Genomic DNA, 13899 nt, shown 5'->3' with positions numbered 1-13899 from the left:
CAGCCCCTATCAGGGAACTCTATGTTAACCTGTGCACTGCAAGCCAGCTCTGCTGATCAATATTGTGTTTGGCTTTTGTGTGCAACTTGCTGTGTCTTCTACGTCTGATTCCCATTACTGATCTTGGCTTGTTCTTGAATATCCTTACCTGCTTGTTACCCTGACCTTTGGCTATCTCCTGACTATCCTATGTTGTCGCAGTCTACTGCTTCCACTCTACCTCCCTGTAGTCTACCATGAGCATGAGCTGGGAGGCCCTAGGGGTCGCAACCTGGAGCCAGACTGCAGCTAAATCCATCCCCACCACTAGGGGCCATTGGGTGAACACCCGCTGGCTCTTAGATTCAGCGCCCTGGGAAATCTCATGCTCTAGCTCCCAGTGTCATGACTTGATAAAACAGTCATTGGAAGCACAACAGCAGGAGAAAAACGTAAATTCCTTCCTGATTCCCCCGAGAGGCAATCGAATTTTCCCCGGATCAACTTTACCTATAAATGTTAGTACCCAGTTATATTATGTACACTTAGGAAATAATCCAGGCCTTTCTTAAAGCCATCCACTGAGCTGGCCAGAACCACCTCTGCAGGGAGTCTATTCCACATTTTCACAGCTCTTACTGTGAAGAAACCTTTCCGTATTTGGAGATGAAATCTCTTTTCCTCTAGACGTAAAGAGTGCCCCCTTGTCCTCTTTGTTGACTGTAAAGTGAATAACTCGACACGAGTTCCCTATAGGGACCCCTTATATATTTGTACATGTTGATCATATCCCCCTTAATCTCCTCTTATCAAGAGTGAATAAATTAAATTCCTCTAATCTTTCCTCATAGCTGAGTTCCTCCATGCCTCTTATCAGTTTGGCTGCCCTTCTCTGCACTTTCTCCAGTTCACCGATATCCTTTTTGAGAACTGGTGCCCAAAACTGAACTGCATATTCCAGATGAGGTCTTACTAATGATTTGAACAGGGGCAAAATGATATCTCTCTCTCTGGAGTACATAACTCTCTTAATACAGGAAAGGAAACCGCAGCTTGGCATTGCATTCTATTATTGAGCTTATGATCTACCAAAACCCCCAGATCCTTCTCCACTATGAATTCCCCCAGTTGTACTCCCCCTAGCATGTATGATGCATGCATATTCTTAGCCTCCAAGTGCATAACTTTACATTTCTCAACATTAAACCTCATCTGCCACATAGTCGCCCATGTAGATAGAGCATTGAGGTCGGCTTGTAAATTGGAGACATCGTGTAAGGACGTTATTCCACTGCATAGCTTGGTGTCATCTGCAAACATGGAAATGTTACTTTTGATCCCAGACCCAATATAATTTATAAAGATATTAAAAAGTAAGGGTCCCAACACTGAACCTTGGGGTACACCACTGATAACCTTAGACCATTCAGAGTAAGAATCATTAACCAGGACTCTCTGAATTCTGTCTTTTAGCCAGTTTTCTATCCATTTACAAACTGATATTTCCAAACCTGTAGACTTTACCTTACACATGAGCCGTGTGTGCGGAACTGTATCGAACGCTTTTGCTAAATCCAAATGTATCATGTCCACCGCCACCACTCTGTCCAAGGTTTTACTTACCACCTCATAAAAAGAAATCAGGTTTGTCTGACAACTTCTGTCTTTCATGAATCCATGCTGTCTGTTGCTCAAAATATTTTTTTCCTGAAAGAACTCGTCTATGTGGTCCTTTATTAATCCCTCCAGTATCTTCCCAACTATAGAAGTTAAACTAACGGGTCTATAATTACTTGGTAAAGACTTTTTTCCCTTTTTAAATATAGGCACCACATTGGCCCTGCGCCAATCCAATGGTACTATTCCTGTCATTACTGAGTCCCTAAAAATTAGATACAATGGCTTTGAAATTACAGAGCTCAATTCTTTTAGGATCCGTGGGGGGATGCCATCAGGTCCAGGTGCTTTATCCACCTTTATTCTGTCCAAATATTTCTGGACCATATCACTTTTGAGCCATTGTGGATTTGTGGCTGCGTCAGTACCACCCCCATTATGGATATGAGCTCCCCCATGCTCTTTTGTATACACAGAGCTGAAGAAAGTATTTAATAAGTTAGCCTTCTCTTTGTCCCCAGTCACCCACTCCAGATTATTTTGCAAAGGGCCTACATGCTCAGACTTAACCTTTTTACTATTAATATATTTGAAGAATTTCTTGGGGTTTGTCCTACTATCTTTTGCAATCTGTCTTTCATTTTGAATTTTTGCATCCTTGATTTCCTTTTTACATATTCTGTTATATTCCTTGTAACATTTAAATTACACTAGCCTTCCTTCATTTTTATATTTTTTAAAAGCTCTTTTTTATAGTTTATAGCTTTATTAACTTTGGCCGTGAGCCACATCGGTTTTATTTTTAACCTTTTAAACTTATTGCCCATGGGAATATACTTTGCCGTGAGATCACAAACAGTCTTTTTGAAGAATTCCCATTTCTGTTCTGTGCCCATTGGTGCCAATATTCTCTCCCAGTCTAAGTCCTGGAGGGCAGCCTCCATCCTTTGAAAATTTGCTCTCTTGAAATTAAGTGTTTTTATCTTTCCCATATGTGATTTTTGCTTACAGCTAACATCAAATGAAATCATGTTATGGTCACTGCTACCCAGATGTTCCTTTATCTGAATATTAGTAATACGTTCTGCATGGTTTGAGATTACCAGATCCAACAGAGCATCATTCCTAGTTGGGGCATCAATAAACTGGACCATAAAATTGTCCTGTAATAGGTTTACAAATTTTTGCCCTTTAACTGTCCCAGCAGTGCCATTACCCCAGTCAATTTCTGGGTAGTTAAAATCCCCCATTATTATCACTGTCCCAGCCCTTGCAGCCCTTTCTATCTGTGCAAGGAGCTGAGTCTCCACCTCCTCATTAACATTGGGTGGTCTATAACAAACTCCAATTATTAACTTTGAACTACGCACATCTGTATGCAGTTCCACCCATAATGCCTCAGACTCCTCACACTCTCCGTCCACCAGGTCCTCTTTCTCACTCGCTTTGAGATCACTTCTCACATAAAGACAGACCCCTCCACCTTTCCTTTTTACTCTGTCTTTCCGAAAGAGTGCATAGCCAGGAATATTAATAGCCCAGTCATGTGAGGAATGAAGCCAAGTTTCAGCAATACCGATTACATCATAGCTCTCCTGATGCACCAGAGCTTCCAACTCGCCGATTTTGCTTGGCAGACTTCTGGCATTGGTGAACAAACATTTTAATGTATTAATATATTTTGACCGGTCACATACTATCCTCTTGGGTGTTCCAAGATTACAACTAGGACTTGCTACCATATTTACCTTGGGTTTATGTGCTTTGGTTACCCTACCACTAATGCCCCTAATATTACCCTCTGGAATATGCTCCACGCTGACTATCTCTATCTCTGAACCCTCCCCCCCATCGCCTAGTTTAAAAAGCCCTCTAACTTTTTGGCCATCCTTAATCCCAGCTGATCTGCACCCTCACTCTACTGAAATGTATTTTTGCTTTTTGGCTGTATTACCATTAGAAAGGAAGATCATGCTTTTTCCTGAAAGAAATAATGGAAAATCACCCCCAACAGGGACATAGACAATTACCATAAGCATCACAGGAATTTCCTACAATACTTTACACAATCCAGTGATCCAATACATGTACATGCACTTTCACCTGGCAAATTGCTATGTGAATTTTTTTATAAATACACCCCTTAAAATAACTGCACAGTGAACACACCTGTAATTCTATATAAGACTTACAAAGGAGATATTAGCCTAATGTATAGCACTCAGAGTCTCTAGTAGACCATATTAGGAAAGGTATGAAGGGAAAACAGGAAGTGACCTGGGGTGTGCCGTAGTCACGTGGTCAGTATGCCTAAATGGGCATACACAAGTATAAGTAATAGAAAGAAATGGGAAAGGGCAGGTGGGACATGAAAGAAACGTCAACAGGAAATGGAGGCTAGAGGGTGGGCTTAAATACAGCCTGACTCCTCCTACAAATTCAGGATGACCTGCAGTCAGTCTTCCCACTTGTACCCGGAGTCTCTAGTAGACCATATTAGGAAAGGTATGAAGGGAAAACATTAAGTGACCTGGGGTGTGCCATAGTCACATGGTCAGTATGCCTACAGGGGGCAAAAATAAAGACAGTAGGATGAGCTAGCAAAACAGATTTATTGAAAGTCACCGTATGCAGCATAAATCAGCCAAATGCATGTTATGCCCATGACATCTTCACGTGTGGAACCGGGATATATATGGAGAAGCATGCCGAATTCCACCTACCTAAATTCTTAATTACGTGAACAGGGACTCCTTGGCGAGAAACAGCGGAAACCGCCCCTACCCTGAACGAATGGCTGGAATAAGCTTTGGGGACCTACATATGTTTGACGGCAGGGTGCGGCAATGTTTCATGAACTGTGCAGTGGAGAGGGGAGTATTAGGGAAAGGTAGACGTAGACTATCCCTGGGTTTATCCACAGGGAACACCATGAGCTGTTCTAAAACTGTGACCGGGCACACGGTATCGCTGGTCTCGAAAACTCTAATGTCAGTACTGGCTCCTGTCTGCTGTATCTTGCAAGCATCCAGATACAACCAGAAATGATCGGTGTACCTAACTATATGCCGGATCTTGTCCAGTACGAATGAACCTACCAGGCCTGAGGAAACCATAGAAAGACAGATACATGGCCACCTTGAGGACCAAGCTGGGTAGCAGCCAAAAAAGGAGCCCTGGAGAGTAAAACTGGCATGCCCCGGAAAATATGCCTTGTAATAGGGTGTCTGCTAACCATGGTAGGGGGGCTACTCTTCTGAATCTCCTTAAAAATGGAGATTGATAGTATAGGATGTGCTGCAAAATGGAAGGCTTATTAGGGTCCTGCAAGGGCAACAATGCTGGACACCTACCAGATATGTCTTTGGCTATGAGTGTCAGAAGGCAACGAACGCAAGTAGATATAGAATGTTGTAGCAATCACACCTAGGATACCTAGCCTAGAAAGCCTGGAAGGTATTCCAGGCTGTGTCATAAGCCTGCCTGGCGTTAACTGGCAATGACTTGTTGATAAAAACTGCTGCTCCAGCCCAGTTGGAATCTAGTCCATTGTTAGCAGCGAGAAAAGCGTGGACAGTGTGACACAGGTGTCTGAGTCTGGGACCTATCAGAAAATAGAGGGTAGTTCAAAAGAGACAGAGAATCCACTGCTGTATGCTGTACACCACAGATGAACCTACAGTGAATGTGGAGATGGAATTGAAGGGACAGCCAAATCAGCCTACGTACGAAAGACATAATGCGTAAAGACCTGGCTCTGCCTTGTCAAACAATTCTGAGGTAGCCTAATTATCCGTGGAGAAAATCCCTATTTCATCTATCCAAAAGCGACCCCAAGCCTGCGCTGCCGACACTATGGGGTAAATGTCAAATAAAGCTGGTGTCTCTGCAAACCATGGAATATCCAAGATCTCGTCTGGCCATGGCCCAGCTGCGAGTGAGTGCAAAAAATAGCCACATAGCCTTTAGTGGCTACTGCATCATTCAAAACCTGAGGAGAAAAACCAACTCTGCAAAGATGGATATGGCGAACCCATTCCAGTGTTGAAGGAACTCGTCCTACATACGCAAGTCAGATAGAGCCGCAGAATCTAACTTGACCCGAGAGTCTGAGTCAGGGCCAGATAAAACTCTGGGATGGAAAACTTATGGTTGAGCCTGTGGCCCCTGGTCTTTACAACCACGGAAACGTCACTGCAAGCGTACGACTTTGGCTACATCATGGGCGGCAATTAAGAGGGGCATCAAATTAATGTCTTTCCTAGCTGAAATATTATAATTTTTTTTTTAATTTGATATTCCCAGTGTAGCACACTACTCCCTTGGGAGCTGCAAAGTTACTCATTACCTTAATGTTAACAGGCTCCATTCTTCTTTCGCATGCAAAGCTCCACAAACATCAGACAGTCTTTATATTATGTAAAGCTTTATTCTTGAACTTGAGTAGATGTTACAATTGTGTAAAGGATACGAGTTGCCTCTATTAATTCTGGTTCCTGACTCTGATCCTGCGTACTTCCCTTTTTGTGAAGTGACCAGCATCACTCTGAATAATACTGTGGGTTGTAGATGCCAAGGTCCCAGGCCTTACCGCCTAATTCTTTGACTCTTGCAATCCGCCCATGCTAGTTCTGGAAAGTGTCTCTCACTAGGTCCTTGGACACATAGCAAGTTTACGGATAAGCACCACTGGGTTGCACTCCTTTTGCTCGCTCCCATCATCAGTCCGTGTTTCCCACAGAAGGTCGATTCCCAGTTTCCACCATCCGCTTTACTCCTACTTCCTCCTCCGCATGGTCTGGGACATCCCCGGCTGGGACACCCGGTTTCTCCTCTGGACTGCATAGCGACGTCTGTTCAGGCTATTCAGCACTGGGGTTTCCAAACCCCCAGGCCTTCAAGCCTGCTCCTGCTATCCAGCACTGGGGTCTCTGAACCCCCAGGCCTTCAAGCCTACTCCATGCTGCACTCTCTACATCTTGAGTTCTCTCCTCCTCCCGGAAGCATGTGACCCCCAGCTTATATGCGAGGCCTGCCAATACCAATATAATTTAATGATTGGTCCAGTCCCAAATCCTGCCTCCCTTCCAAAACATTTCCACTGAAAGGCTGAGGGGACTTCCTTGAGCCAGAGTGTAGGTGGCCACACCCCCTCTATTCTAGCACTCCCCTCTCCAAAATAAACAACCAGGCCTAGAAAAGTGCAAGGCCCTGGCTAACTTTACCTATTACTATTCACACAAACCCTATTAAGCACCCTAAATGGGGTGGGCGCTACACTAGGAATGAAGTGAGCCGGGAATGGAGGGAGCACTTGCATTTTACCTAAAGCTAAAGGCCCATGGCTTGGTAACAATAGGATCCTGGAACTTGCTGATGTGCCTGGAATGACAGGATCCACCAGGGCCAGACTTGGATGGCTCTCCAAAGCCTCAACCCTGGCCCTCAACTCCTGACAGGAGGATGCCAGTAAGCTCAGGGTGGTGTGAATCGGTGAAAAGGATGAGGCGACAGCCCATGGGGTAACCTGCTCATCATGAGAGCCTGAAGTACAGGGGAATAATAATCTCAATAGTTCCGCTTTGATAGCTGAAACTGGATACCAACTACCCTTGCACCACAGTTCCTCCATGAGTCTCTGGATGGTCCAGGTTCTTTAAGGAGGGCATGCTACCCTGTTCCAAACCCCTGTCCGGTTAAGGAGGGATGGAGGCAACGTCTTCCATATCCGCTGCCTGTGACATGACCTATACAACCAAGAAAAAACTGTCATAAGCAAGAGTTATAACCTAATTTACCACAACTTACTCTAAGGAAAGGAAATCTCTTTAATCTTTTTTTTTTCTACAACCTCCCAACAGTGATCGTGGTTAATGACAAAGAATACATTGTGCAGGACTGAAAATGTGCCAGTCTCAAGAACTACAAAGGCAGAGTTACCTGAGGCGTATCAGGCAAATTAAAAATGTAAACTCAGGCCTATGAAACCTGAAGAAGTGTCAGGCAAGTGATATGAGTAGTGAGATGTCATGACGTATGAAACATAAGTTGTATGAAAAAACTGATGAGTATACTTGCCACCGCACAAGTCAATTAGAAACAATCATCTCAATCCGTTAGTACCTATAGACGTGATAGGAAAATCTGCAGTGAAGTGTTGCTGTAATACCTACAGTGTGACGCTATGATCATGTACCATGTATGCGATGACAATGAACCTGGTGTAAGGGGAAAATGAAGTATGCTTTATAAGACTTATGCCCCATACACACGATCAGATTTTCCGAAGGAAAATGTTCGATGGGAGCTTTTTGTCAGAAATTCCGACCGTGTGTAGGCTCCATTGGACAATTTCCATCATCGGACATTTTCCATCGGAATTTCCGTCACACAAAATTTGAGATCTAGTTCTCAAATTTTCCAACAACAAAATCCGTGTACACTATTCCATCAAGTTCCACGTATGCTCAGAATCAAGCAGAAGAATCGCACTGGCTAATAAACTTAATTTTTCTTGGCTCGTCGTACCTGTTGTATGTTAACGCATTCTTACCAACTTTGTGTGACCATGTGTATGCAAGACAAGTTTGAGCCAACATGCATCGTAAAAATTCCATGGATTTTGTTGTCGGAATGTCCGATCAATGTCTGATCGTGTGTACAGGGAATAAGAAAGTGTCTACCATATGAATTACAGAGGCCAAGTAAACTAAGGTGAAGCAGGTCAATTAAAAACAGGCCCCTGAGTAAACTCAGGCCTACGGAACCTGAAGGCATGTCAGGTCAAATGTGATGAGAAGTGCAATGACCACAACATATGCAAAGTCTAACGTCTACTGTATGAGAAACGGGTGAGGAGATTTGCCACCGCACAAGCCAATTAGAAACGATCACCTCAACTGTTACCTATAAACGTGATAGGTAATACTGCAGTGGTAAAAGCTGTGACCTAAAATGTGAAGGAAAAACGTACCAAGTATGGAAATGGAAATGAGGCAATGAGACACTGGCAAGCGGTGAACCAAAAGTACCGATATCTGAATAGTACATCAAAAGCAGCCATAACTTACCTTAAGCCTAGATTTCCTCTCTTATCCTTTAAGGCCTTCACCTGGTGACCGAGCCCAACCCTGAAATAAAACGTAGGAGTAGGACTGAAAATGTGTCAATCCCCTAAAATAGGGACCGAGCACTCTGAAGCATGGAAGGCAAATTAAAATGTAGCTCAGGCCTAAAAACATTGAAGACATGTCAGGCAACTATATGAGTGGTGAAATGTTATGATGCATGAAAACCTAACATGAACCATATGAGAAACAGATGAGGAGACTTGCCACCGCAATCTGTTAGCACCCATAAACATGATGGTTGACCCCACAGTGGTAGAACTCTGTAAGTCCTAAAACATGAAGAAATTATCACGTGATATGTATGAGCTTAGCAACCATCATATGGGGGAACAAATAACACCTACCTGAACTGAACAAAGTTACCACCCGAACAATGCATGGATTGTCGAAATCAGGTTTGAACACAAAATCATCATCGTAATGAACCATTGCATGACTAGTGGAGTAGTGTAAACAGTGAGTTACCTCTGAGGGGAGAAGGTCCGGATAAGACGCGCACTATGTGACCCCTGCCAACCAACCTGTAAGATGCCAAGATACAACTGCAAGTTGGCCTCACTAGCTAATCCCCAATGATGTAGCAGGATGCGATCTGTGTCAACAGTAGGAAAAAGTGGGTAGGCCACGGTGCCCCAAAATCCCACATGCTAAACTGAGCCTCAATCAACCAACAAATAACTGTGGCCATGCGCTGAGGACCTGATAAGTATAAATCCATGCTGCGACGACACCCACATCATGTGGACCTAGACACTGTGACTCAATAAGGCTCTATCAACAAAACCCCACAACAACCTCCAATGACCCATACCAAACCATGCCAGTCTACTACCTCCCCCTAACACCCATGTGACCGTCACCATGAGGAAGTGTGTGCTCTAACGCGAACACAAAAGAAATGTGGATCTGTTAAACCCGAACCGTGCATGACTGAATACATGACACTCACTGAGCTCACTAAACTGAACACTGATTGTCTGATCACATACAGATATGTGTGAGATGCAGCTTTGTAAGATGTTTAGATACCACTTAGAGCCGAGAACTTTGGTAAGAGTACCCAAAACAGGGGGATATAGACAGTATGAGGCCGATTGCATGACTCTCCACCTAACATCTAAAACAACCTACCTACAGTGTGAGGATATGATTTTTTTTTAAACCACAGATGAACAAGGAGAAGTGGTAGATCGCATGAGCTTGGATGGGGATGATCCGGATGCAGTGCGTGCACATGTGAACCATAAAATAAAAAATATTTTGGGGGGAGGTTAAGGACTTTCAGGAAGCCATGGCCTGGCGAGGTCATGTATTTCCATCCCTAGGGACTTTGAATGATATCATGATCTGGTAAGAGGCAGTGCCTGGTCACGTTACCTCAAAGGACATCCGGTTCCCCTGGTCAGCGGTGCGAGTGTGTGGAATGCATGCCATCTGTGGAGGAAAGTGTGGAAATTTTTCCATCACAGCTTGTCCCAGAAATGCCAGCAGCCCCAGTGGCGGGAAAAAGGCACTTTTAGAAGTAAGGAGCCAATTGGCTAAATCATTTTTTATCATTTTTAATAAAACTGTGTTACGCTATGGAGGCTCTCTATTTGTTTTTCATAACCCATAATTGTCTGGGATGAGGAAGGTCTTAACCATCTCCAGGTCATCTCATGTGAGCAGGCACAGTCCTGCATAGGCGATTATTGAAAAAAAAAAGTAAAGTAGTCAATAACATCTGGTAAGCAGAACTATATTACAGTCACTTTTGGGTGTCGATTACCTAGGCTGTGGTGAAGGATCACGTAGAAGGTGTTGGAGTCATTCTTCTATTAAAAAGATCTATCGTCGTTTTTTGTGTGTTGGAATCACAATTACACTTGAAAAATCTATATATTGGGGCCCTTTTTAATACATGGGACTTACTTTGTAATATCTGGTGTCACCAGGGTGTTTTGCATGGACTTTTTGTTTTTTGAAATATTAATTATTCAATTATCACAATGGAGTCAAGTATGGATCACTGTAAAAGTTTGATTTGCTGAATAGTGATAGAAAATATTATTGATTAGTATTGATACAGGTTTCAATCACGTTGATTTTTGCAATTAATAGCGCCGCCTATATATTATTTATCCATTAATTAGGAGCTTATCACTCTTTTCAGGGGAGCAGCACTATATTAATTTAATAATTATATAGCAATTTAAATTTAGGAATTATTTGGCGTGGTGTTTACACCAATTTTCACGTTAATGAGCAAGATACTAACAGTGAAATTAATGGTAATCTTTCATGGTATAAACACATTAAATGCCTTAATTCACCTCAAAGAAAATAGATATAAAAATAAATTCAAATGGTATTGCCGGCAGGACCTATGGCCTCACTGGACCTGGGTGGATAAAATTACTAAATCGCTTCAAGAGTCTTGATAAGATTGGTAAAGATGCGGCAACCAGTAGCTCTAATGCCACATACACACGATCGAATTGTCCGGCGGACTCCAGTACGCTGGACAATTCAATCGTGTGTGGGCTCCAGCGAACTTTTTCATCGTAAAGTCCGGCAGACTTAGAAAGTAGTTTTGACTCAAAATTTGTCCGCCGAGTTGGCTTTCTGCGGACAATACGTTCGTCAGTGTGCTAGTCCGGCGGACTAAGAATGACGCATGCTCTGAAGCAAGTACGAGACGGAGGCTATTGGCTACTGGCTATTGAACTTCCTTTTTCTAGTCCTGTCGTACGTGCTGTACGTCATCGTGTTAGAAATCACCGGACTTTTGGAGCGTCCGTGTGTGGCCAAGTCCGTTCGTTATAAAGTCCGGTGGATTGTTTGCCGGATTGTTTGCCGGACCAATTTCGCCAGACAATTTGATCGTGTGTACGCGGCATAAGCATTTCATGGCTTAAATGCCACTTATCAGGAGCAAGCACGTGTGATATCTGTAAAAAGTTATTGTAGAGGTAAGAGAAAATTCCCAGGGCAGGCATGGCAAGCGAGGACATTCTATGAGGGGAAAAGTGAAGTGTGAGCGAAAAGGAATGGGAGGGAGAGGGGAAAAAAGGGGGAAAGAAAAGAAAAGATAGGGAAAGGGCGGACAGGGGGAAGGGTGGTATAGAAGGGGGGGAGAGGAGGAAGGTAGGAGAAAGGGGAAGAAAGGGAAAATAAGGGGGGAAGGAAGAGGGGAGAAAGGGAAAGGGTAAAAAAAAAGGAAGGGAGGAAAAGGAGGAAAGATGAGGGGGGTAAGAGAAAAGAGAAAAAATAGCAAATATAGGGAAAGAAGGCTGGGGGTAAAGTAAAAAACCCCAATAGCCAGGGCTTACTCACTGAGGTTTAATGTGTTGCTGGTATGGTGGTGGGGCCCCCCACACAGTCCGGAAATGGCTCCAACCGGTAGCTGAGGTGGAAAGCCCAGCGGACTGTGAAGGGGCGACACCCATGTGAACCATGCTAGATGTGTGGGTTGCCTGGGTGCCAAGTACTGGGAGGTACCCTAGCTTACCCACCTCCAGGTATCCTGTGGTCGGATGAGTCATGCCCCCGACCTGCTGTCAGCCTTCCCACAAGTATCACAGGAATGTCCTACAATACTTTGTGCCATCCAGTGACCCAATGCGTGTACATGTACTTTCACCTGGCAAATTGCTATGTGAATTTTTTTTTATAAATACACCCCTTAAAATAACTGCACAGTGAACACACCTGTCATTCTATATAAGACTTACAAAGGAGATATTAGCCAAATGTACAGCAAATGGACAAATTTCATTGTGGACTTATTTTTTTCACAAACTAGCACTGTCACAAGAAGTGTTTAGGACAAGATATTTTCCAGAAGGCGTCACGCAATAGATGCACTTTTTTCAAATCCATTTTATATATCAACCTGTTCCCCCCAGCGGCCTTTATATTCTCACTTTCAGTATGCTAAGATTTAGATGACACTTAAAGTTGGAAGAAATGTAAGATTTTCAAGTAGAAATGTACTTTTTTTACTGCGTTCATCTGGTTATAACTGGCTAACAGAGTGCTGTAAAAGTTTTGCTATCTGGTGCTGCTGCTTTTTATTCTCACCTTAATCGTTTACAATGAGAGGGAAAATATGGATCAAATAAGCAGCTGTTTTCCCCTCATGCAGCATGATGTTGTTACCTATCAAAAAACAGAAATGTGTGTGTTTGTATGTATGTTACAAATTTAAGCTAGCACAGCATGTTTGATATACAGTATAAATAATTTGATTGTTTACTAAATGTAAGGCAACCAATTGTGGATGCTACACATACATTTCAGTGGTTATGTATTGTTTTGCAGATCTTACATAATGCAAGTGGCACTCTTTGTAAAGCAGGGCAATAACCCTTTAGCTACTTCAAGACCAGACTGTTTCACCCCCTTCCAGCCCAGGCCATTATTAAGTTCTCAACACTGTCACACATTTATTTTTTTACTTTTTACTATATAAAAGGGGGAACATTTAAATCAATCCTTTTTCTTAGCTTCTGTTATACAACTTTGTAAATAAATAATCTTCCATACAATTAGGTCAACATTTATTTGGAAACATTTTATTTGATGAAGAAAAAAAAATAAACACAAAAAAAACAAATCAATGTATATTATTTAGCTTGTGTATAAGATATAGCATCTAGAAACGATGGTATATATTTGAAAATGTAACAACCCTGATGTATTGACTGCCTATGTCATTTCTTGAGGCCCTAAAATTTCAGGACAGTACATATATGAGACATTATTTGAAAGTAGATAGTCTAAGATATGTAGTCATGGTGAGTTTTTTGAAGTTGCAATTTTTGTCACAATTTTTTGAAATATGAAGAAATTAAGTTTTTAAAAAGTTGTAATTTTAACAAGTTATTTCTTACACACAGCATAGGCATATTTACAATCAAATCCTAAAATACATTCTTCTACTTTTTCCAAGTGTTGGGATACCACAAGTGTGAGACTTTCATAGGCTAGATGCATAGAGGGACCCAAAATCCAAGGAGCACTTTTGGGTTTTCAAGGAGCATTACTTACGTAACCAATTTCCTGACTACCTATCTCAGTTTTTATCTCAGTTTTTGAGTCACTGAAGCACCAGAACAGGAGAAACGCCTACAAAATTACCCCATTTTGGAAAGTAAGCACCCCAAGGTGTTTATTTTCTGGAAGGCATAGT

This window comes from Lithobates pipiens, unplaced genomic scaffold (assembly GCF_037356315.1).
Source record: "Lithobates pipiens isolate NorthernLeopardFrog02 unplaced genomic scaffold, aLitPip1_a1.2 Scaffold_18, whole genome shotgun sequence".
NCBI classification, from domain to species: domain Eukaryota; kingdom Metazoa; phylum Chordata; class Amphibia; order Anura; family Ranidae; genus Lithobates; species Lithobates pipiens.
The sequence above is the reverse complement of the archived record's forward strand: the minus strand, read 5'-3'. Positions refer to the sequence as shown.